The sequence below is a fragment of the Ursus maritimus genome, unplaced genomic scaffold (assembly GCF_017311325.1).
Source record: "Ursus maritimus isolate PB19 unplaced genomic scaffold, ASM1731132v1 scaffold_26, whole genome shotgun sequence".
NCBI classification, from domain to species: Eukaryota; Metazoa; Chordata; class Mammalia; order Carnivora; family Ursidae; genus Ursus; species Ursus maritimus.
In genome coordinates, this window is record NW_024425119.1 from 23,908,969 (window position 1) to 23,933,946 (window position 24,978).

Sequence of the window (24,978 nt, forward strand, 5' to 3'; positions counted from 1 at the left end):
TGTGTGTGTGTGTGTGTGTGTGTGTGTGTGTGCGTGTGCGTGTAATGTCATTTTCCATAATAATATCTGCCTTTCCAAGGTAGAGAGACAAACCAGGGACCTCCTTTCTTAAAATACCATCTTCAGTGCCTGTCATTTCACCATGACTCTGAGAATAGGTACATGGTGAGCTGCCCAGATTCCCCTGCAGCCTGAGCCTCTCATCCTCTTTGCTGCTGGGAGCATTGCCTGCTGACAACTCACAGCTGACTCTTTCCCCAGGAATTGCCCTCAAAGGGAGCTGCCTTGTTCTCCTATGGCAGCCCATATCCATATGGGGGTACAAATACCCCAAATCCTTGCCTCAACTGAGGAAGGGCCATTCCAGCTCTGGAACTCTGCAAGGGGTCTGCTGAGATCTTGTTGAAGCTGCATCATGATACAAGTCTTCTCCTGTCTCCTCTGAGTGGATGCTGGCTCTTCCCTATTTCCCTCACTCCTTAATAGGTATTCCTGAGAGCTCTCCCCAACTAACTTCCTACATGAAAATCTCTACCTCAGAGCCTGTGTCAATGAAACTCAGCCTACAATAGTGGCCTTCAACAATAATGGGCAGAATCTGGTAGAACTATGCTGCTGGCAAAATTCATGACAGTCTTCTAATCATGTATATAGCTTCCAGGGAAGGGGCATGCTGGGAGTATCTACTCACTAAAGGCTGATTGGAGACTGCATTTATCATAGAGGCAGCCTGGTGGAGGAATTTAACACCAGGGCCATCAACTCAAATGCTCAGGTGGAATCTCACCTCTTTGCCTCTTGATGGTTATATGACCTTGGACAAAGTCCTTAATCTCTGTGTAACTTAGCATCTGTCTTCCTCTGTAAATTGAATATATTACAGTATCCACTATAGTGCCATATAGTACCTACTTAATAAAATTTGTGTTGGGAGGACTAACTGCATCAACATGTGTAAAGAGCTTAAATTAGTCCTGGCACATGGTATACACTCAGTAAAACATAAAACATAGAACATTTGGATAGTCCATGTGTGTATCTGTATTTAGGAACATCCAGATTATCAGAGTAGTTGTACCCATTGCATATTTTTTTAAGTTTTATTTATTTAAGTAATCTCTACACCCAACATAGGGGTCAAACTCACAACCTCAAAATCAAGAGTTGTACACACTTCTGATTGAACCATCCAGGCACCCCTCCCTTGCATATTTTTATCTCCATTCTTTAAGAAAGTTTATTCCCTGAAGACAGAGATAATGTACTTAATGATTAAATAAATACTGATACACCATTCATTCATTCATACACATCTACATATATGTAAATGCACGTGTGTGTACATAGAGTATGAGTATGTGTCAAGCTGCCTCTCTAAAGCTCTATTTGTGGGGCGCCTGGGTGGCGCAGTCGTTAAGCGTCTGCCTTCGGCTCAGGGCGTGATCCTGGCGTTATGGGATCGAGCCCCACATCAGGCTCCTTCCTCTGCTATGAGCCTGCTTCTTCCTCTCCCACTCCCCCTGCTTGTGTTCCCTCTCTCGCTGGCTGTCTCTGTCAAATAAATAAATAAAATCTTTAAAAATAAAAAAATTAAAAAAAATAAAGCTCTATTTGTGCAAGGATACCACATAAAGACAATCAGCAATGTAATGACCCTAGGCAGAGGAGCTAGAAAGGACAGAGGCGTGGAGCTCTCCATTGTGTTCTCCACTGATCTGCACTCTCCCCTTCGGCTCTGATCCCTTACTTTGAGAAGCCTTCTCTAGCAAACAAAGGAATACATAGAGGACAGGACCTAGGTCTTGTCCTGAATAGCTCTGGCTCATATCTAAAGATGTACTATGTACTATGGAGGGGTGTCTGGGTGGCTCAGTCAGTTGAGTATCTGACTCTTGATTGCGGCTCAGGTCATGATCTCAGGTCCTGGGATCAAGCCCCGAGTTGGTCTCTGTGCTCAGTGGGGAGTCTGCTTGAGGATTTCTCTCTTTTTCTTTCTGCCCCTCCCCTCTGCTCACATTTTCTCTCTCTCTTTCTCTCTCTCAAATAAATAAATAAATAAATCTTTAAAAAGAAAAAAAAGATGTATTATGGAGACAAAGTGTTATTCTGCATATTTGGTGCTTGCAATTGTAATGATTGGTAAGATAGTAATTCTGATATGTTATATTCACGAAAAGATTGAAACTGATTGAAGGCAGGACTGTAGAGACTCCAAGGGGAATCTGAGCTTACAGTAGTGCTATAGAATGTGAAAGGGAAACTTGGCCCCAGCTCTTGAAAAAATGATTGGATGCTTGCCAAGCATTTTTGCATTGCATACTTCTAGACTACATGTGCATAGAAAGCAGAAGGGGATGATAAAATGCCAGTCATTGTTCACTTCAAACAATTCAGAATCCATCCCAAGGCAAGCTGAACACTGGCCTGGGAAATAGCAACGGCATGAGCATTGTTACCAAATACAAGGAACAATAACAATAATGAACATTAGAGGAGTGCTTTACAGATTACAAAGTATTTTCAAACACAGCATTTTCCATCTTCATAATGCAAAACCACCAGAGGAGTAGACATGTTGCTATTGTTGATATTACCACTATTTGCAAAAGAGAGGACTTAGATTGGTTCAGAGAACTTCTCCAGGTCACACACCTGAGCCAGGACTCACGTGCAGTGGTCACTCCAAGCCCTGAGCACATTTCCCTACCCAAAGATGCTCATCTCCAATAGTATCTAAGTTTAATGCTCTCTGCTGAGCTATGTCATCATAGATCATTGAGTATGTAATATAAGGAGTGAAGTCAGAAACATGAACCACTAATTCACACAGATATATTATTTCTCCCACCCAGAACAAGCCCACTCACTCAGTATCAGAGATTTTTTATGGGTGTGCGTGAAAGACCAAATCTGAGATTCTTTAAAAACTACCTGATTTAACTCACTAAACTAGAAGGCATTTTAGTGTGCAGCTATAGAACGTTCATGCTCTAGGTATATACTTAATAAATTCAGCCTCTCTCTCCAACTCTGAGCCCAAGTTCCTTTCTCAAGAACTTCCTAAGATGTACACAAACCTCTTAGGATATGATGGTGAAGGAATTTGGAGTAAGGGGTAGGGCAACTGAATAGTGATCCCCTTAGAACTCTGAGCAGGAAACAAGAATTATATCACCTGTAACTGTCATCATGAATTCAATCTCCTTGTGTCCCTCCCTATCCCATGAACATTCACTCTTTTTACTGCCTGACCTAAGCATGAATCTACCTGAAGAAGCAGCTGTGACAGCAATTTTCAAGTATGATTTTTTAATGTAAATCATAAATGTACAAGCTGCTGAAAAAAATGAAAGAAAATCTAGAAAGGCTTGTTATGCTTACCTAAATGCTGCATTCAAGTGTGTGAGCCTAAACCAAAGAAAAATTACGGCTATCATATTCCATGAGGGAAATGTGGGTTAAATATTGTTTGTTTGTTTAATATTCTACTTAGTTTTCTTGATCCTGTAAAGCCATTTTCATTTCTTAAACTTATTACTAAAGCCCACAGGGAGGATCAAACCTGAATTTGTTAATAGGATGTACTCAAAGCTTAAATGTGTGATATATGATTTGGGGAAGCATATATTTGGTTGTTGCTATGTGGATCTCACATTTATTCCAGTTTGATTTGTGAGAAGCTATTCTTAAGTTGTTCCACTTATTAGCTATTCTGATCTCTAGGGTGTCCATTTATGGCATGCCAGAGGGGAACATAATATTAGGAGCAGATTTTTCTTAAAGCAAAGTGGGAAATCTGCATGAACTTTTTAAAAAGAACTTTGAATGCACTCCAATCTGGAACACATAATTATTTCATGCTGACTAAAATCAAGAAGTAAATATGTGACTATCCTCACAGATGTAATTACAAATTACAACCTGTGCTTCATCACTGCCATCTACTCAAAGATACTCTTTGTTGAATTTCTTAAAATGATGACTCTTTATTTCTGTAATTTAATGGGATCTTAAGAATAATGTAACACTATGTCATTTCTAGGCAATATATGGTGCCTGGTGACACTTGTTGGAACTTGAGGAATATTTCTAATAATGTTAAAATATATTCACAAGCACACACAAAAATTTCTTTTATCTTCTTTTTCTATTTATTTAATATTCTTTTTAAAAACAGGAGAATAGGAATAATCTGCACTAACTCCTGAATTCCTTTTTTGGAAATGTTACTGAAACTCATCATTTTATGAATACAGTTTGAATTATTTTTACATATATGTGTGATAACTTATGTTTGTCAGAAAGAAGTTCATTTGACACTTTCCTGTCCGTTAACTCTGCCTCTGAGATACTGCCTCAGATTTTCCCTGTGTATCTGGCATCCTTCCATCTAGAAAAAAATGTCATATCATTTGTAAATTTGAAGTTTTCACTCATCTATAAAAATTTTAAATAAAACCAATTCTAGTACTAATCCCAGGTAATCCCACTATTTGCACTTCTATATTATTTAGAAAATACTTATTTATTCTTCTTTCGTTTGAGGTCTCCAAGCTAGTCATTTAACAATGTCAGAATTTATTCTTCAATCCCCTGATAACTTTTTAAGAATCTTCCTCAAAATCTTGCTCTGACCAAATTATCCTTAGAGGAAAATAAACCTTTCCCCCAATAAATTATGTTTCTTGGGCATTTAATGAGTCTCCATTTAATCTTGGTTTCCAGTAGCTTTCCAGATATAGAAATGAAGCACTCTAGGATATAGTTTCCATTTCTGTGGCCCTTCCATTGGATGTAAGCCATTATGGAAGTCTATCGAGAATGTTCTAGCATAGCACTACAACTGCTGTACAACCTTTTCTCCTTATCCTTTAATAACCAAATCAAATTTTATCTCCTCTGTGACATTTTCTATGACTTCCTTTATTCCCATCATCCTGCTTGCATGAACAAAACCAAGTATATTTGGGAATCAGTAACTAGGAATGCTTTTCTTCAAAGTCCAGAGGAATAGAAAACTGATTGGTTGAGTTCAAAGAGACATTTTAAGGTGAAATGGTAGAACAGTAGGAGAGTTCTTGTTAAACAGCCTTGACCATCTTATTGCACAGTAATTCAAAAGTTCAAAAAATTCAAAAAAAATTCAACAGTAGCTTTAGATCTAGTGTGGACCCAGCTAAATGACTACAAATTTAATTACTTTTATAGATATTGGGCTATTCATATATTCTTTTTTTATTATAATAATATTTTTTTATTATATTATGTTAGTCACCATACAGTACATCCCTGGTTTTTGATGTAAAGTTCGATGATTCATTAGTTGTGTGTAACACCCAGTGCACCATGCAATACGGGCTATTCATATATTCTATTTCTTCTTCAGTGAGCTTTGGTAATTTGGGTCTCTTTAAAGAGTTTGTCAATTTCATATAAATTGTTCATAGTATACCTTTATTATCCTTTAAATGCTGGTGCTAATGAAACCAAATTAAGGATAGACTTGATTGAATGTGTAAAATATGTAATCTAATTTGTTGGATCTATAGTGATTTTCCCTTTTTCATTTGTAATAGTGGTTATCAGTGTTTTCTCCCCCCCTCTTTTTTTTCCTGCTCAGTCTGGATAAAGTTTTATCAGTATTATCAGTCTTTCAAAAGAAACAGTTTTTAATTTCACTGATTTTTCTCTATTGTTTTTCTGTTTACTCTTTCAGTCATTTCTGCTCTTGCCTTCATTATTTCCTTCCTCCTGCTTATCTTGAGCTAAATTTGCTCTTCTTTTTCAGGTTTTTTAAGATCATTGATTTGAGACCTTTCTTCTTGTCTAATGTAAGCATTTAATGTTATAAATTTATCTCTAAGCATTGCTTTGGCTTCATCCAACAAATCTTTATGTTGTATGTTCATTTTCATTCAGTTCAAAATATTTTCCAAATTTTCTTGTGATTTATTCTATCACCCATGGATTATTTAGAATGTGTTGTTTAAATTCCAAACATGTCGGGATTTTCCAGATAATTTTTTACTGATTTGTTGTTCCATTCCCACTCTCCATCTGGTCCTGAGTTTGAAGCTGTAACTTTGATCTCGCTGCCTGGGCTATGATGATGGGTCACTACTAGGATTTGATCCCTGAAATGTCCCCTCCAGCTTCATGCCCTATGCTCTTGCCCTTTGGTAGTCCTCATGGGACTCATCTGTGTATCTGACTCTCTATCTTCTACCTGATGTGTTAGAGGGATCACAAACAACAGAAAATCTGATAGGAAATCAAATACAGATCAATTAAAAATCTACCAAAGTGCATTAAAGTTTTGACAGAATTTAGATCAATAATACAGAGAGAGTGAACTCCAGAAGCAGTAATTGAGGAATAGGGCACTGAATATGTATAATGGGGTTTTACTCAAACTTGGGAATTAACAGGATTGATAAGATCAAGGTATAGAGGACTTTCAATTGTTAGTAAGACCCTTCTTTGAAATAACCCCACAATTCTTTCCAAATGACCTTTCCATTTATTTCCATTGGATTCTCAGTGCAGATATCAAATGATTATGTGAATTAAATATTCTATTTGATACCAGAGTCACAACAGAGAATATTTTCAGATTCAGCAAAGGTGCAACCACTATTCTTCACCAATGACTATAATTACACCTGTCACTGGCAATTCCTCTAATATTGGTTATAATATAGACCAATCTATTTCCCAACATGTCAAAACTTAAATTCATATCATTAATGTTTCAGATGTGAGAATTATGAGAATTTTGTTTTTTTATTAAAAGTGTCCTTATTTTTAAACATATATACTGAAATATGTGTAGATAAAATATTTTTATAAAAATCTGAATGTAATTACTTCTTTATTGAAAAAGAATACACTAGAAAAAAAATTCAACTAATCTCAAATGAAGAGTATGGGAAGAAAAACAGCTGAAATATATAGGATCTAATGTCTATATCTCGTCCATATAAAGTCTTTAAACTGACATCTCACATAAAGATGTACAAACAAACCAATTCATAAACACCTGTCTTAATTTGAAGATGGTCATGATTGATATTCATGGAACCCAGGCCCTATAAAATATATCCTCTTTATGGCATGGAACAAATTACCAACAATCAAGGGAGATGCTTAAAGAGGCAATTAAAACATGAGGATGTTACTTAATCTGATTACAGGCAAAGCTGGGGCTTACCTTAGGTTGGCCCCCTCTGTGCTTCCTAACTCACAATTCCCCTTCCAAGATAGCCTGAAAGAAGAGAAAATAGAACAGTTCTGACTAATAAATCAGGTTATATCTATATGTACAAACAAAAAGTGTAGCCTCTGAGCTGAATTTGTCTCTCCCCACTCAGAAAGAACAGGATCCTTACTCATTTGTGAAAGTAATATTTATTTTTAATACTGTGCATTTATTTATATAGATATAGTACTAACTGCATTTATAGGGTTTAAATTAGCATAGTTCATGTCTGCAAATTTGATGAAAAGTACAACAAGGATGCCAGGTATATTCATCAATACTTTTATGGTAATTGATTTTTTTTAAATCAGCAAATTAATTTGTGATGCTGCTGAAGGCGACCAATCAATTTCCCCATTATTTTAAGTTATTTGTCATTTTGGGGAATGAAAAATAATTTTCTTGTAAAAAATTAAAGCATACAATTTGCTTTTTTGGATTCATGTGACACTGTCTGGTATCACTAATTGAAAGAGGATTGATTAAAATTTCCTAAAAGATTTTAAAAGTGTTTTATAATCATAAATATATCCTACACATAAAATCAGATTCCAATCTATAATCAACATGACTTAGGAAACTTGATTGAACCTGAAAAAAAGAAAAGGCAAGCAAAAGGGAAAAAGTAAGGCTAGAGGGGGAGGTTTTAACTCTTAGAAAAGATAAAAACCAGTCCAATAATCCAAACTTGTGGTTATTTATTATAAACGTAGCAGAGACATTGAATTAAAAAAAAATCTTGCCTGACTGGCCATCTGTCCACACTTTGGTACTACTGCTGCTCTGAGGAAAAATAAATACATCCTGGGTTGAACCCAGGAAAACAGGATTTACTATTATTAACATTCTCACCATTGTGCCCAAGTCAACCTTTCTGCAGTCTAGAAAAATATGATAAATAAAATTCAGATGATAGAGTGTGAATTGATCAGAAGCTTTGATCTCATATTTATCATTTTGGAGTTTTCAGTTGTTTTGTTTTGTTTGGTCCCATTCTGCAATTCTTAACAGCTAGAATTCCATTTCAATCTCAATAGGAATTAAAGAATACTGAATACTATACCGTCCCAGCTTTTAAAATGTAGCTGAAATATCACTTAGAACAATGGCTGGGGAAGAAAACAACAATAAACTGTTTTGTTTGACAGTGACTGACAATGATATTATTGCCCACACATGTCTGCACATTGAGGAATAGGGCACTGAATATGTATAATGGGGTTTTACTCAAACTTGGGAATTAACAGGATAACTAATAACTACTGTTGTACATTTTGCAGCTCTTTCCCCTCAAGTATAAACTAGGTATGGAATTAGTTGATCAACTCATTACCATGGATGGTGAAGAATCTGGCAAAGTGACCTAAATGTAGATTGTAGGTAAAACTGTATTGTTATCTATTGCTGTAACTGATGCCAATGCTCTGTCCTCATTAGGAAGAATAACCTTGGGGAAGGGGCTCAATGCCCCCAGAGATCCTCGTTCCCATGGGTTCTACTCTCACTTTTTACCAGCCTTAGCTCCACAGACTCTCTTGAGGTTCTGAACTCAGGTTCTGCTGTCTACTTGCACAGCAATCTAATGATACCACCACTGGGTCCCAATTATTTGTCTCTGGGATACTTACTTCTGACGTCTAAGGATTCACTAATTTCTCTCTTTATCTAAAATAAGTTTGGAAAAGGTTTTGTTTCAGCTTAAAAAAATACTTAACCCAGGGGCGCCTGGGTGGCTCAGTCGTTAAGCGTCTGCCTTGGGCTCAGGGCGTGATCCCAGAGTCCTGGGATCGAGCCCCACGTCGGGCTCCTTCACTGGGAGCCTGCTTCTTCCTCTCCCACTCCCCCTGCCTGTGTTGTGTCTCTCTCTGTCAAATAAGTAAATAAAATCTTTAGGAAAAAAAATACTTAACCCAGAAAAATAGGAGGAAAACAATGAATTTAAAAACAAAACTTCAAATTCTCATTCTACCTTTAACTCCCTATGAACCTTGAGTAAGTTACCTCACTTTTAATTATTCATTCAACCAACATTTGCTGAGGAACTACTATGTCAAACATGGTTAGGGATCAGGTATGCAAAGAAAAACAGGAAATAATTCTTGTTCTGCAAGAGCTCACAGTGGAAAAGAGAAGATGGGCATATATACCAATGTTCACAAAGCTGGGTGACACAAATCATGATACAAGAAAATTAAGCGGTTCTTAGGGGGTCATCTCACCGATACTGGGAAGGTCAGGGTGGGCTTCTAGAAGAGTCTGAGGTGAGGTCTGAAGGATGAGCAGGAGACAACCAGTCCAAGAAAGAAGGAGGGGAGAAGGGGAATGCAAAAGGAGGAAAGAGTGCAATGTTAATGGCCCTAAAAAGAAGAAAATATCCTAGCATGCTCTTTGAGCCACCATGAAAGATTTTCACGATAATATAAATATCATTAATTAGCTTTTAAAGCCAAACTGTAGGTAAAAGTATTGTCAATGGTTTCAGCATAGAATAGTTAATAACATTAAATGTCAACATTATTTAAACATATAAAAGAAAATTAACTTATGACCTAGTAATTCCACTCCTAGGTACTTACATAAGACAAATGAAAACCAATCTCCAGCAGAAAATTAGCAACTTTATTCATATTAGCTCAAACTGGAAATAACTCAAATGCCTATTAACAGTGAAATGGACAAATTGTTTAAATTCACACAATGCAATACTATTCAGTGATAAGAAGAAATAAACCATTGATACAGGCAACGGCATGGATGAATCTCAGACGCTACACTGACAGAGTCAGACGCACACACAAAAGACAACACTGTGATTACATTTATGTGAAATTCTCGAAGAAAATCTACTCTGGATAAGTTTTTGCCTCTTGAAGGGGCAAGTGACTGATGAGGAAGGAGCACAGGGGAAATTTCTGGAGTGTTGAAAAATAGAGATGTGGGTCACACCGGTGTATGCACTGATTAAAATTCATTGAATTGCAGTTTCCCTTTCTGTGAGGGGGCGGCAACAGAATGAGAGGAGCCTGTGCTCACTTCATCCCACAAATGTGATCAATGACAGTCAGATCATCCTGGGTGCCCCAGAAGTTGACAGGAGACTGGCAGAACAGGCTCCACAACTGAAGGTTGTGAGGAGGTCACACTGGGGGGGGGTGAGAATTGCAGAGATATGGTTTGGGAGAGAGACAGATCGTGGCCCCTGTGGGGGGAAGGAGCCAAGGTCACAGAGGGGGGCAAGGGATGAACTGGCACATGGAGGAGTGTGTGGGAAAGACAGGTCCCCATAGCAATTGGTTTGGAAAGCAAAAGGGGCCGAATTTCGTGACTTCTTGCAAGGAGCTAAGGGGGCTTAAGGCCTGGTGTTTTAAAGGTCGGCAGGTTGGCTGAGATAGAGCTCTGAGAGCATTACACTGCTCTTGGAGAGAAGGTAGGGCAAACAGCCCATGGACATACAGGGTGAAAACAGCAATCTGAAGAGTGCCGAGGGCACACAGTGGGGTTATTTCACTAATCTCAGAGCATATCCCAGAGAGGCAACATTCACTGACAGACCTCTCTGGGAACAAAAGAATTGGAAGGCACCATTTCCCTCGCCTGCCCTCAGCATAAGCACAGAGCCACCTGTGGCAAACAGCTCGGCGCTGACACTCGCTACCTAACTTGCTTATACCACCCCCGCCCCCAGCTCCAGCAAAACTGCCCTTCCCAGTCACACTTGTCTCAGTCCAATCATGGTGAGTGCCCACCTTCAAAAGACCAGTCCAGACCCCTGCCAACACTGCATCTCCAGACCCAGGAGTTTTGCAGGGCCTCGGTTCCAGCAGCAGTGACAATGGGTCTCATTTCACAAGCAGACCAGAGCACACCTAGTTAAACATGTCACATTCAGGTCAGACTAAACACTGCCCACAGCAGGCAAAGAGAGTCTCTGCAGATGACTGGCCTAAAGGATAAAGTGGCCAGGATGAAACAGCAGAGCACACACAGCACACATTGAAAACACTCCCTGAAGTGCTAGGCCCTGGGGAACAGGGAACATTACAGGACCTCTCATTCATAAAGGCTTACCCTTAAGAACAGGAGATGTAGTTTACTTTCCTAACATATAGAAACAGGCACAGGGACTTAGACAAAATGAGAAAACAGAGAAATTTGTCCCAAATGAAAAAACAGGGCAAGGCCACAGCCAGAGATCTAAGCAAAACAGGAACATGCCTGATGGACTATTTAAAGCAATGATCATAAGGATACTCACTGGACTTGAGAAAAGAGTGAAAGATATCAGTGAGACCCTTATTACAGAGATTAAAAAAAAAAAAAGAACCAATCAGAGATGAAGAGTGCAATACACGAGATTAGAAGCACATTTGATGCAATGAAGAGCAGGCTGGAAGAAGCAGAGGAACGATTTAATGACCTAGAAGACAGAGTAATGGAAAGTAATCAAGGTGAATAAAAGAAAGAAAAATGAATTATACAAAATGAGAATAGACTTAGGGAACTCGGTGACTCCACCAAATGTAATACATTAATATCATAGAAGTCTCAGAAGAAGGAGAGAGAAAGGGGAGCAGAAAATTTACTTGAAGAAATAATAGCTAAAAACTTCCCTAATCTGGGAACAGAAACAGATATCCAGATCCAGTAGGCATAGAACCCTCAACAAAATCAATGAAAGCAGAACCACACCAAGACATATTACAATCAAAATGGCAAAATATAGTGATAAAGAAAAACTTTTAAAGGCAGTAAGACAGAGGAAGACAGTTACAGACAAGGGAAACCCCATAAGATTATCAGGGGATTTTTTTTGGCAGAAACACTGCAAGCCAGAAAGGAGTGGCATGATATTCAATGTGCTGAACAGGAAAAATCTGCAGCCAAGAGTACTCTATCCAGCAAGACTATCATTCAGAATAGGAGAGATATAGAGTTTCCCAGACAAACAAAACCTAACAGAGTTCATGACCACTAAACCAGCCCTGCAAGAAATATTAAAGGGGACTCTGAGTGGAAAGGAAAGACCAAAAGTGATAGCATGAAGGTAGGAAACATAAAAGTAGTACAAATGAGTGCTTTTGTAAAATATCAGTGAAGGAACTAAGAAAATAATAGGATGTAAAATATGAACCCATATACCTAATACGTGGGGGGAAAAGAATAAGAATGGTCTTGAACTTAAGTGATCATCTGCTTAATATAGACTGCTATATGCAGAAGATGTTATATACAAACCTAATGGTAACCACAATCAAAAACCACTAATAAATATGCAAAAAATAAAGAGAAAGGAATCCAAGTATATCTCTAAAGAAAAACAGCAAACCATGAAAGAGAGAAAGATAAGAAAGGATCAGAGAAAAACTACAGAGACCAGAGACAACCACAAAACAGGTAATAAAATGGCAATAAATACATAGTTAACAAATAATTACTTTGAATGTAAATGAACTAAATGCTCCAATCAAAAGACATAAGGTGATAGAATGGAAAAAAAAAACAAGACCCATCTATATACTGCCTACAAGATACTCATTTTAGACCAAAAGACATCTGCAGATTGAAAGTGAGGGAATAGAGAAACACTTATCATACAAATGGATGTCAAAAGAAGCCAGAGTAGCAATACTTACATTGGACAAAATATAAGACTGTAACAAGAGACGAAGAAGGGCACTATATAATCATAAAGGGGACAATCCAACAAGAAGATATAACAACTGTAAATATTTATGCACCCAATATGGGAGCACCAAATACATAAGACAGTTAATAACAAACATAAAGGAACTAATCAATAATAATAGAATAATAGGAAGGGGACTTTAACACCCCATGTATGTCAATGGTTAGGTCATCCAAACAAAAAACCAACAAGGAAACAGTGGCTTTGAGTAACACACTGGACCAGATAGATCTAACAGATATATTCAGAACATTCCATCCTAAAACAGCAGAATACACATTCTTTTCAAGTGCACATGGGACATTCTCCAGAATATATCACATATTAGGCCACAAAACAAGCCTCAACAAGTTCAAGAAGATTGAAGTCATACCATGAATCTTTTCTGACCAAAACACTTGAAACTAGAAGTCAACCACAAGAAAGAATCTGGAAAGACCACAAATACATGGAGGTTAAATAGCATGCTACTAAACAATGAATGGGTCAGCCAGGAAATAAAAGAAGAAATTTTAAAAATACATGGAAACAAATGAAAATGAAAACACAATGGTCCAAAACATTTAGGATGCAGCAAAAGCAGTTCTAGAAGGGAAGTTTATGGCAATACAGGCCTACCTCAAGAAGCAAGAAAAATCTCAAATAAACAATCTAAACTTACATCTAAAGGAACTAGAAAAAGAACAACAAACGAGTCTAAAGTCAGAAGAAGGAAGAAAATAATAAAGATTAGAGAAGAAATAAATGATATAGAAATTAAAAAAACAGATCAACGAAACCAGGAACTGGTTCTCTGAAAAGATCAATAAAATTGATAAACCTCTAGCCAGACTTACCATATAAACAAAATTGGAAAGGAGAAATAATAACACCACAGAAATATAATTATAAGAAATATTATGAAAAACTATATGCCAACAAATTGAACAACCTAGAAGAAATGGATAAATTCCTAGAAACATATAACCTATCAAGACTGAAACAAGAAGAAATAGAAAATTTGAGCAGACTGATTACCAGCAAAGAAATTGATTCGGTAATCAAAAAAGTCACAACAAAAGTCCAGGACCAGCTGGCTTCACAGGCAAATTCTACAAAACATTTAAAGAAGAGTTAATACTTATTCTTCTTGAACTATTCTAAAATACAGAAAAGAAAGGAAAACATCCAAATTCATTCTATGAGGCCAGGATTACCCTGATACCAAAACCAGATAAAGATAGCACAAAAAAGAGAACTATAGCCAATATTTCTGATGAACACAGATGCAAAAATCCTCAACAATATACTAGCAAACCAAATCCAATAATACATTTAAAGAATCACCACAATCAAGTAGGATTTATCCCTGGGATGAAAGGGCGGTTTGATATTTGCAAATCAATCAATGTGATACCTCACATCAATAAGAAAAAGGATAAGAACCATATGATCATTTCAATTGACACAGAAAAAGCATTTGACAAAGTACAACATCCATTCATGATAAAAACCCTCAACAAAGTAGGTTTGGAGGAATATACCTCAATATAGTAAAGGCCATATATGAAAAAAATCACAGCTAACACCATCCTTAAAGGGATAAAATTGAAAACTTTTCCCCTAAGGTTAGGAACAAGACAAAGATGTCCACTGTCACCACTTTTTTCAACATAGTACTGGAAGTCCTAGCCACAGCATTCAGGTAACAATAAACAAAAAAAGTAAAAGGCATCCAAATTGGCAAGGAAGAAGTAAAACTTTCACTATTTGCAGATGACATGATACTCTATATAGAAAACCTGAAAGAACTCCACCAATAAAAACTGTTAGAACTGATAAATGACTTTAGTGAGGGAATAGAGAAAGGATACAAAATCAAAGTGCAGGTATCTGTTGCATCTCTATACACTAATAGTGGAGAGGCAGGAAGAGAAATTAAGAAAATGATCCCATTTGCAATTATACCAAAAATAATCAGATACCTAGGAATAAACCTAAACCAAAGAAATGAAAGACTCATACTCTGAAAACTGTAAAACATTGATAAAAGAAATTGAAGATGACACAAAGAAATGGAAAATGTTCCATGCTTATGGATTGGAAGAACAACGTTGTTAAAATGTCTATATAACCCAAAGCAATCTACACATTTAATACAATCCCTATCAAAATACCAACAGCGTTTTTCACAGGACTAGAACAAACTATCTTAAAATTTATACGGAACCACAAAAGACTCTGAATAGCTAGAGCAACCTTGAAAAAGAAAGGCAAAGCTGGAGGCATCACAATTCTGGATGTCAAGTTATATTACAAAGATGTGGTCATCAAAACATAATGGTACTGGTATGAAAATAAACACATAGATCAATAGAACAGAATAGAAAACCCAGAAATAAACCCACAACAATATGGTCAATTGATCTCTGACAAAAAAGGAAAGCATATCCAACAGGAAAAAAGGCAGTCTCTTCAACAAATGGTGTTGGGAAAACTGGACAGCAACATGCAGAAGAAAGAAACTAGACATTTCTTACATCATACACAAAAATAAACTCAAAATGGATTAAAGACCTAAATGTGAGACCTGAAACCATCAAATCCTAGAGGACAGCACAGGCAGTATCTTCTCTGACATGGTACATAGCAACTTTTTTCTAGATAGGTCCCAAGGCAAGGAAAACAAGAGCGAAAATAAACTATTGGGACTACATCAAAATAAAAAGTTCTTGCATGGCAAATGAAACAATCAATAGAACTAAAAGGCAACTTACGGAATAGGAGAAGATATTTGCAAATGACATATCCAATAAAGGGTTAGTATCCAAAATATATAAAGAACTTATAAAACTCAATACAAAAAAATAATGATAATAATCCAATTTAAAAATGGGCAGAAGACATCAACAAATGGTTCTCCAAAAAACACACCCAGATGGCCAACAGACACATGAAAAGATGCTCATGATCACTTACCATTAGGGAAATCTATAATGCCAAGTCAAAACTATAACGACATATCACCTCACACCTGTCAGAATGGCTAAAACCTAGAATACAAGAAACAATAGGTGTTGGCAAGGATGTGGAGCGAAAGGAACCCTCGTGCACTATTGGTGGGAATACAAACTGGTGCAGCCATTGTGGAAAACAGCATTGAGATTCCTCAGAAAGTTAAAAATAGAACTACTCTAAGATCCAGCAATCGCATTATTGGGTATTTACCCAAAGGATACCAAAACACTAATTTAAAGAGATACATGCACCCGGATGTTTATAGCAACATTATTTACAATAGTCAAGATATGGAAGCAGATTACATGTCCCTCGACTGATGAATGTATAAAGAAGTGGTATATACATACAATAGAATATTAATCAGCCATAAAGAATGAAATCTTTCCACTTGTGAGGATGTGGCTGGAGCTAGAGAAATAAGTCAGTCAGAGAAAGATGAATACCATATGATTTCACTCACATGTGGAATTTAAGAAACAAAACAAATGAGCATAGGGGGAATAAAAAAGAGAGAGAGAGAGAAAGACAAACCAAGAAACAGACTCTTAATTACAGAGAACAAACTACTGGTTACCAGAAGGGAGGTGGGTAGGGGGGATGGGTGAAATAGGTGAAGGGAATTAAGAAGGGCATTTGTTGTGATGAGACAGGTGATATATGGAATTGTTGAATCACTATATTGTAAACCTGAAACTAATATAAGACTATGTTACTAAATGGAATTAAAATAAAAACTTTAAAAAAAATGAAAAACAAAAACTCATTGAATTGCACAGATTTGTGGCTTTCATTCTACATTTTTTATCTAAAAATTGAAAACAAGAATAAACTTTAATTAGTAGTATGCTTTCTTTTCTTCAGCAGTATAAGTTAGCTATTCTGAGACTACTTCCTATGTTCTAGGCTTGAGCAAAATTCTAGGGTTTCGAAAATAATAGGAGCCAGATTTCTCACTGTCAAGAATTGGGTAACAAATACAGAAACAAAGAAAACTAAAACTATGTTGTCCAATATGGTAGGTATTAGTCACATGTGGCTTTTGAACCCTTAAAATATGGCTAGCCCAAATTAAGGCTGTGCTGTCAATGTCAAATACACACTAGATTAGGAAGTCTTAGTACAAGAAATGTAAAATATCTTATTAATAACTTTTTATGTTGATTATATGTTGATATGGTAAAATTTGTTGATATATTGAGTTAAATAGTACACTGTTAAAATCAATTGTTTCTTTTTCCTTTTATAACATAGCAACTAGAAAGTTTATGGTTACGTATGTTGCTCATATTTGTATCCACTGGACAGTGCTGAAATATATTGTAGCTTGTGGTGTTGGACTGGAATTGGAGCTATCACATTCTAATATGTGAACTCAGAGTTCTATCTGTCTATTCTTTTCTTCTCTGAAAGGGCCAGGAAACAATGATATACCAGTAGCAATAAGCATACCTAGCCCCCAATCTTTGTACCATTCTCCATTAAAAGGAAATAGAGTTGCTTGGAGAAATGGCTAATTTCAGGGTTGGGGCAGAGAAAGTACAGGATGAGCCTGGAACACCTTATTTCACAAGAAAGTAAAGGATTGCTATAAAAATGATGGGCTATATCAAAACGACACGAAAGAATCACTAGCCAAAACTAGGATAATTTGAACATCAATATAAATGATGATAGCAATGGATTATAACCTATTGAATAAGAATCCATGAGTCTGTATCCATTATAAATACACAAATACATATATACATACATACTTCCTTATAGTAGAATGCCAACTAATAAATATAGAAAAAATACGATGGAGGTAGAAAATTATCAATGGATAATAAAACCAGTGGGTAAAAGTTTGATGAGAAACAACATTATTTACAGTTTCAAAGTATCTCCCCATATATTAATTATAAAGGGGAAGATCTCTTTAGTTTAGAAGAGTAATTTAATAACTTCGCAATTGAAAAAAAATTATCACAATAAACTCAAAACTAATTATGTAATCTTGCTGCCTTGGTGTTTTTAAATAGCCCTGAGAGGATTCGACCTTCCCTTCCTACTCCCATAGGATCTTGGCTGGCACACCATGATGGACAGTTGTATCACTCTCTCACAAGTCCATCTGCTCCATTGTTGGAGACAGCTCTCTTTTATATAATGCTGAAAACTGGACTTTAACTTCTACTATCTTTTAAAGTCTGTCCTCCAGATCCACAGAGCAACCCTTCAAGTATCAGAAGACATTTTTGATTTGCCACTTCTGCCTCACCTTCCCTAAGCTAAACATCTTCAGTTTATGCTATTTGTCCATTCAAAATGATGATATTTCTTAAAAGTCATGTAACATTTTAAACTTTTTTTCAGTGCTTTGTACACATAATCTCATGTTACCTTTATAATACATCTCTGAATGATGTTCAACAGGTATTTCGCACATGAGAAAACCAGCTTGTCCAAAGATTATACCACTGTTTTATGCCAGAATATAGACTAGAAGCTTGATCTCTTCACTTTCTTCCTATCTCTGAATTTAAATGAGCATTTACATAGACTGAACACTCACTAACCACAGCAAATATTTAGGACAAAAAAATTTTGAAGCCATTTTACTAATATTAAGAAAATAATTAGGAAGATACATTTATGGAAATTAATACTTAAAAAGTTACAATTTTTTCCAAATGGTAAGAATTTTATATGGGTGTTTAGAACTTCAAGATATATTAAGTGTTTCTCTTCTGTTTCCAGCTAAAAATTTTGACCAACTATAGGTTTGAGTTCAGGTTAAATTTTCTGATCATTTCAGCTGTAAGATAATATACCAATATAAACCCCCTGGTTTGCCTCCCCACCCCCAAAAAAAAGTAGAATTCTTAGAGTAATTTTTTAAAATGTGTGAAGGTTCTAGGATTTTTTATACTTCAGTCAGCTCAGATACTGTTTCCCTGCTGGTTTTCCAATATTCATCTTCATCCACTCATATTTGTTGAGTTCCTGGGCATCTGCTCGTTCCTCTTCTGTGTTCTCAGCAAGGAATGTCAGAATTCAAACCTTTTTCCTTAAACAGCAACAATAAAAAACTCACTGCATACGTAAAACTTCACCTATTGGGATAAAATCCTTGAGGCCTCAGAGCTGAATTTAAATACATGGAAGCAGCAGTCGTTAATGGTATATAATTAAAGTATCAGCTTTAAAATGTGCCTCCAACAGCATCTCAACAAAGTCCAATTTAAAGAACTTTCACTGTGCCAAGGAGGTGCTCTACTGAGCCCAAGTACACTGACAAATTGAGGGCTCTCCATGAGGGACACCCTGGCCTTCATCCATTGTAGATGGAAGTGTGTACCGATGACAGAACTCAGAATGTAATCGAACACTCTTGTGCCAGGGCAGGAGCAGACCTAGAGCGGCTCTCAGCCTCTGCAGGAACTGGAGTGCAAGCCTTTGATGATGTGATGAGCTGGGACTCGTGGCAGGTTGGACTACTAGAAATATTAGCCTGATTACATGGTCTGTGTGAGTAGAATGATTCTGCTTTTTACTTTCTTATTTCCTTTCTGAATGTCAATTTGAGCCATTTACCCAAGGGACAAACTAATGGACATAGGTATACAGAAAATGAAAACTAGTAATTATGCCTTCTGGCTACAAAATGGTCAACAATCAAAGAGGAGCAGACTGGGAAGCCACGTACAAAATTTAGATCAACCAGCCTCTCCTTGAGATATTGACCCAGCCACCATCCAGGCCCAATTCCAATTGTTTAGCTTTGCGGGCAATGACCGGCTGCTGAGCACAAGTGGTTCAAGCTACCATGTTACCGAAATACAGTATGTGGCTCCTTCATCTTGCATCTTCCTAGGATTCTTAGTGAAGAATAGCATTCTCTACTCCCCAGTCTTTGGTATGTTTTCTTTCTAGAAGCAATGGAATCATTGGCAGGAAGCAGGCTTTAGAGTGAAACAGTCTACTTTTAACCTAGGTTCTCCCACCCTTAAGGAGGAGGCTGTGCCTGGCTTCTGATGTTTTCTTGTATTTAGAGAGACCTTGGCTGATATAACACTCCTGGCCCCCTTTACTCCTTTACCACTCTGCCTCAGAGAATGAGGAGAAAATTATTTGATTGGTAGATTTCAGAAGAGTAAGTAGGGTTTACAGAGCTCAACCATTGGCATACTCTCCTTCCTCGTACCTATTCATGTCTTCTTTTCTATGCTGGAAGTTTTATAAGGGGAGGCTCCCACAGGAGGAGACATGTCCATCTGGCCTGGACTGATGGATAAGTCTGCCTATTTCTGAGCTGCAGTATTAGGAAACCCACAGTTGCTGCACTGCTAAGCCACATCATCCCATCCAGCCTTAATCAATAATAAGTATGGTATTCTGATCTCCGTCTGTCCTATTCCTTGTCTATCTTGTAAGTGGCTTACAACTCAGAACCACTTTTTAACTGTGTTGACCTTGGAAAGTTATTTAACTAGTTGTCATTATCCACTCATATTTGTCAAGTTTTTGAGCATCTTCTGGTTCCTCTTTTGGATGTTAAATTATTTTATTAACCTGGCAGGACTGAGAATGTAAAGTGCCTAGCACAGGGCTTTGCATTCAATTAAGGTTTGCCTTCCCTTGCTATTATTTTAATTTAGTCATCCTCACATTTTTTAAATTCCATCTTCCCTTTAACTTTCTCCAATAAATTCTCTTCTATCTCTCCTCAGTCTTCAGTACTTTCTTATTAAACCTTTCTGTTGCCCTAAATCAACCTCAATTTTGTTCTTGAAATATAATCCCAGACCAGCAGGATCAGCATCTTCTGGAAATTTGTTGGAAATGGAAACTCTTAGGCCCCATCTCAGACTTACTGAATCAGAAACTCTGGGGGTGGAGCCCGACAATTTGTGTTTTAACAAGCTGTCCAGGTGATTCTGAGGCACATTCAAGTTTAAGAACCAGATGCCTGTATCATTCCATTTCTGTTCAGTTCCATGCCTTGTCTCTGCCTGGTTACTTTTCTTTTGTGCTTTAGTCTCCTTTGTAATTACCAACCGTTTTGTTTGGTTATCATTATCAACTGTTTCATACTTGAAAGCCCCCATTGCCATCCAAAAAGGGAAACAAAAGTTAACGATTTTGCCCTTAAATGGTTTAAAATTAGGATCTACGAGTCTCTTATACATATTTTTTGTTCACTCCTAATTATTATATCTGATTTATTGAAAAGCCAGGCAACTCAGTATGTTTTAATTTAGTTTACCAGGTGTTCATTTTCACAGCCATTGTATAACATAAACCCACTCACAAATCTGTAAATCTTTGCTCTGTGTTTTGTTTTTAATAGGTAAACAGAAAAATCTCGTATCACAGGAAACTACAGGTAGCACTGAAAAAAAAATGGTTTTCACAGTACTGGTTTCCCAACAACTTGAAAAGCATCAAGCAATTCAATTATCCTAAAATTGCCATTCAATTTGTTTCTCTGTGGGAGAGCTAGTATTCTGATTTCATGAAGACCAGGAAATTACCTGCTTTTTGGAATATGTGAGTCTTTTCCTATCTATTTTTGCTTATCTCTGAAGGAATATTTAGGGGCAGCAGGGATGGGGGAAGGGTTGGAACCAGGGGGAAAGGGAAGAGGTAAAATGGGAGCTGACAATTTCATTTCAAATAACCCCAAAATATCACTACTTGTTAAATGTACTTCAAAATTATCCTTTGGCAAATTTAACCTAATGCTTAGGTTCTTCAAATAATTGATTGGTTCAGGTAATTATTAATTTCCCTCCCACCAGTCCTCAAATGCTTATGCAATTAATTTTCAATCAACAAAATTTGTAGACATGCATGATTTTATAATAAATTAGTATTAATGTGTAACATTTTGAGGAAATGTCATTCTCCTGCCATTCACTATGAAGCATTTTTGTGGGAAGCAAGTCATTCACTTAAACTGTAATGAAAAGCACTTAGTATTTATTAGTGTGTAGGAGGCTTGTTCTCAAGGGAGCATTTCACAGCTATTATTCACTCAATCTGTTTCCTTGGGAGGGAGGGAAAGGGAGCCCAGTGAGCCAAAGTCAATGAGTTGAGTCATTGTTCAACTCCACTCCAAAGGACTACTCTGTTTCAACCCCAGGTTCAAGTTAAGATTCTCTGGCTCAGGATTTTCTTTGTCATCTAGTCCCGCTGGCAACAGCTCAGACATCACTTGTCTTTTCTCTGATCACCTTCCTGGGAGGGCCCTGAGATGCACCCATGCAACAAGAAGCCTTCATAAGGAACAAGGGGCTTCCTAGGTAAAGCAGACATTCCTAGAGTTTCATCTTCAGATTTCTTCTGAGATCCCCACAGTACCCACAATGGCCAGATGTTCTTATTTTCAATACTCCAACATCTTAAATTTGGTGGTGGTGATGATAGGGCTCCTCCTTTCTGATTTTAACTTAATTGATTTCTCTTTTGTACTAACAACTTCTTATAGAAAGGGCACTTTGGTGTTAATTTGTCTCAAGTCTTTTTTTTATTCCTAGTTGATCAAGTTCCTTCTGGAACTTCCTCTACCAACCAGTCTGAACTGCAAGACAAATTATTTCAACACTGTCTTTTTGAACATGCATTCCACCCCTTAACTCTTGAGTCTTCCACATCAATACCAGTCCTTGATCATCTCAACTTTCTTTTCCATCTCCATATCTAAGCTGCCAAACTCTGAGGAAAGATTACAAAACCATATCAAGTAGTTTTTCTCAGCGGTCCTTTCAGACCCTCCAGTGGACTTTGTACAGCTTCATGCAAGACGGTTATTGGTGTCTCCTGAAATGCCCCATCACAATCCCATCTCCCTTATTTTATGAAGGTGATCTTGCCATTTGTCGTGACACCGGTTTTTGCCTTCCCCCTTCAAATTTTCTTTGTGCTTCCACTCTTTTTTCTTCTTTATTGCTTCAAGGGAGTTTTGCCTTTTCTCTATTCAACTCCGTCATCAGTCCCACCTTTCCCTGCTCCTTTTCCTGGTGTTTGTTCTGCTCTGTCTCTCAGTCTTCTCTTTTCATCTTTCTCCTGGATGTGTCTGTTAGGCCTACAAACACTTTCAGTACTTTCCTATGAATAACAATGGACACATAAGCAAACAGAAGTCAACTTCCCTTGGTTTTACAATTCCTTCAGATTGTTATCTTCTTGGTTTCCTTTCTAGGGTAAATCTGTTTGCTCTGGACCTCCTGAAAACTAGTTAATGCCACTTTGTTTCATTAAAAATTGCTTTCTCAGAGGCCACCAAAGACTTCTAAATCACCGAATCCAATGAACTGTTTTATTATTCAGTTTACCTTATACTTTCTGACATGTCTGTTCTTACCAATTCATTTTAAACTAACTCCATTGCTTGGCTTCCAGGAGGCATACCATGCACTAACTGTCCCTTCCTTGCTTCTGTCAAGGATTCTGATTCCTTCCTCTTCCAACTTGTCAAAAGTGATCTTCCACCAGGTGCTTTCTCTAGGCCTCTTTAATCTCTTCCTTGACTTCATCAACTCCCACATTTTAAACTGTTGCTTCTTGTGGATCATTCCAAAATCAAAATTTCAACTGCCCTTGGATCTTTTAGAGAAAGGGTTGAAAACTATCTCCATAAAGGAAAGATAGTAAATATGTCAGCTGATGCAGGCCATATGGTCTCTGTTATGAATACTAAACTCTGCTGTTGTAGTGTGAAAGCAGCCACAACACATAAATGAGTAGAACTCTGTTTCAATAAAACTTTATTTATGGACATTGATATTTGAATGATTTGATTTAAAAAAAATTAAAAATGGAAAAGTCATTCTCCACTCTTAAAAAGGCAGCAGGCTGGATTTGGCCCTCTGGCTATACTTTGCTGACCTCTGTTTTAGATGCATTCCCATGGTCATAGTCCCTCAGCCTTTTACTACTCCTTCCCATTGTGATAGTGTTTCCTCTTTAAGGATGTCTTTATTTTTATTTTAAAATAAAGAGTTTTACACCATGTAATATCCTGCAGGTACAGACTTCCTTTAGAGTGAGCTTGGGAAAAACAAGTATGGATACAGCATTCATATTTCAGAAAAGGAAGTTGAGGCCCTAGCTTGGATTGTCATAGAGTTAAGTAGTGATAAAATCACCATTAGAACTCAGTTCTCCAGACTTTCTGGACCAAGCCTCTACATAAATTGTCACGTAGCAGTCAATTGCCTATAATGTGTGGTTTATATCTTTCAATACAGAAAGAAATAGAAGCCTTGTTAAAGTTCTTTTCAGATCTCTAATTCATACTATCCTGCATCCTGCCCCTCCATGAGCATGTTCTTTCTTTTTTTTTTTTTTTTTGTCAGTCTGATTGATGGCTCATTATGATGCTTCTACCCAGCTTAGTCAGGCAGCCAGAAACTGGTGGAAGAGGGGCCATAATGTTTACTAAAGCAAAGTTCCACAGATGTCAGTGTAAGGTTGAAGTAGAAATCTTCATAAGTGTACTTAAGATCTAGATAACAACTATCATTATTTTGGTACCAGCAGAAAGAGCTAAAGCTCAGTATTGTATCTAAAAAACAAACAAAAACACCCCAAGATGCATTTGCTATTAGAAAGAGAGAATGGATGATGTTCCCATAGCTAATGCCTATTTTATCCTCTTCTGTGTATTTTCTCAGAACTCACTTGGGGTTCTGAGATGTACTAAGAATAACATTCACTTAATTTTTACGAGTTTTATGAGATCATAGAATCTTCTGTACTCTCTTTTCCTACCTCTTCAATTTTAGGACTGAGAGAAATGAGTTCACCCTTACGTCATTCAGAGGCTACGTGTTTGTTTTTTAGCCATGGGCCAATTTGGCACTATTCGTTTTAACTTTTATATTTTCAATTATTTTGTTAAAACATTCTGATGGAAGAACTTTACAAAAAACAAACCTAAATTATAAATATGATTTTGCTTTGTGAGGAAAATAGGGCAAACAAAAAATACACTAACAAAAATATTCAGCAAAGAAGCACCATTAGGTATAATACCAAATATGGGTAT

The 24,978-nt window shown here is 37.0% G+C and overlaps 1 protein-coding gene across 1 annotated transcript in view; it reads right to left on the minus strand.

Annotated features, from left to right (window-relative positions):
• Positions 1-24,978, minus strand: part of LOC103665247 (putative ankyrin repeat domain-containing protein 20A5) — a 386,833-nt gene that overhangs the window by 347,973 nt on the left and 13,882 nt on the right. Inside the window, exon 2 of the mRNA XM_040641901.1 lies at positions 7,211-7,264. The gene's annotated coding sequence lies outside the window, so the exon portion shown is untranslated. The remainder of the gene's footprint in view (positions 1-7,210; positions 7,265-24,978) is intronic.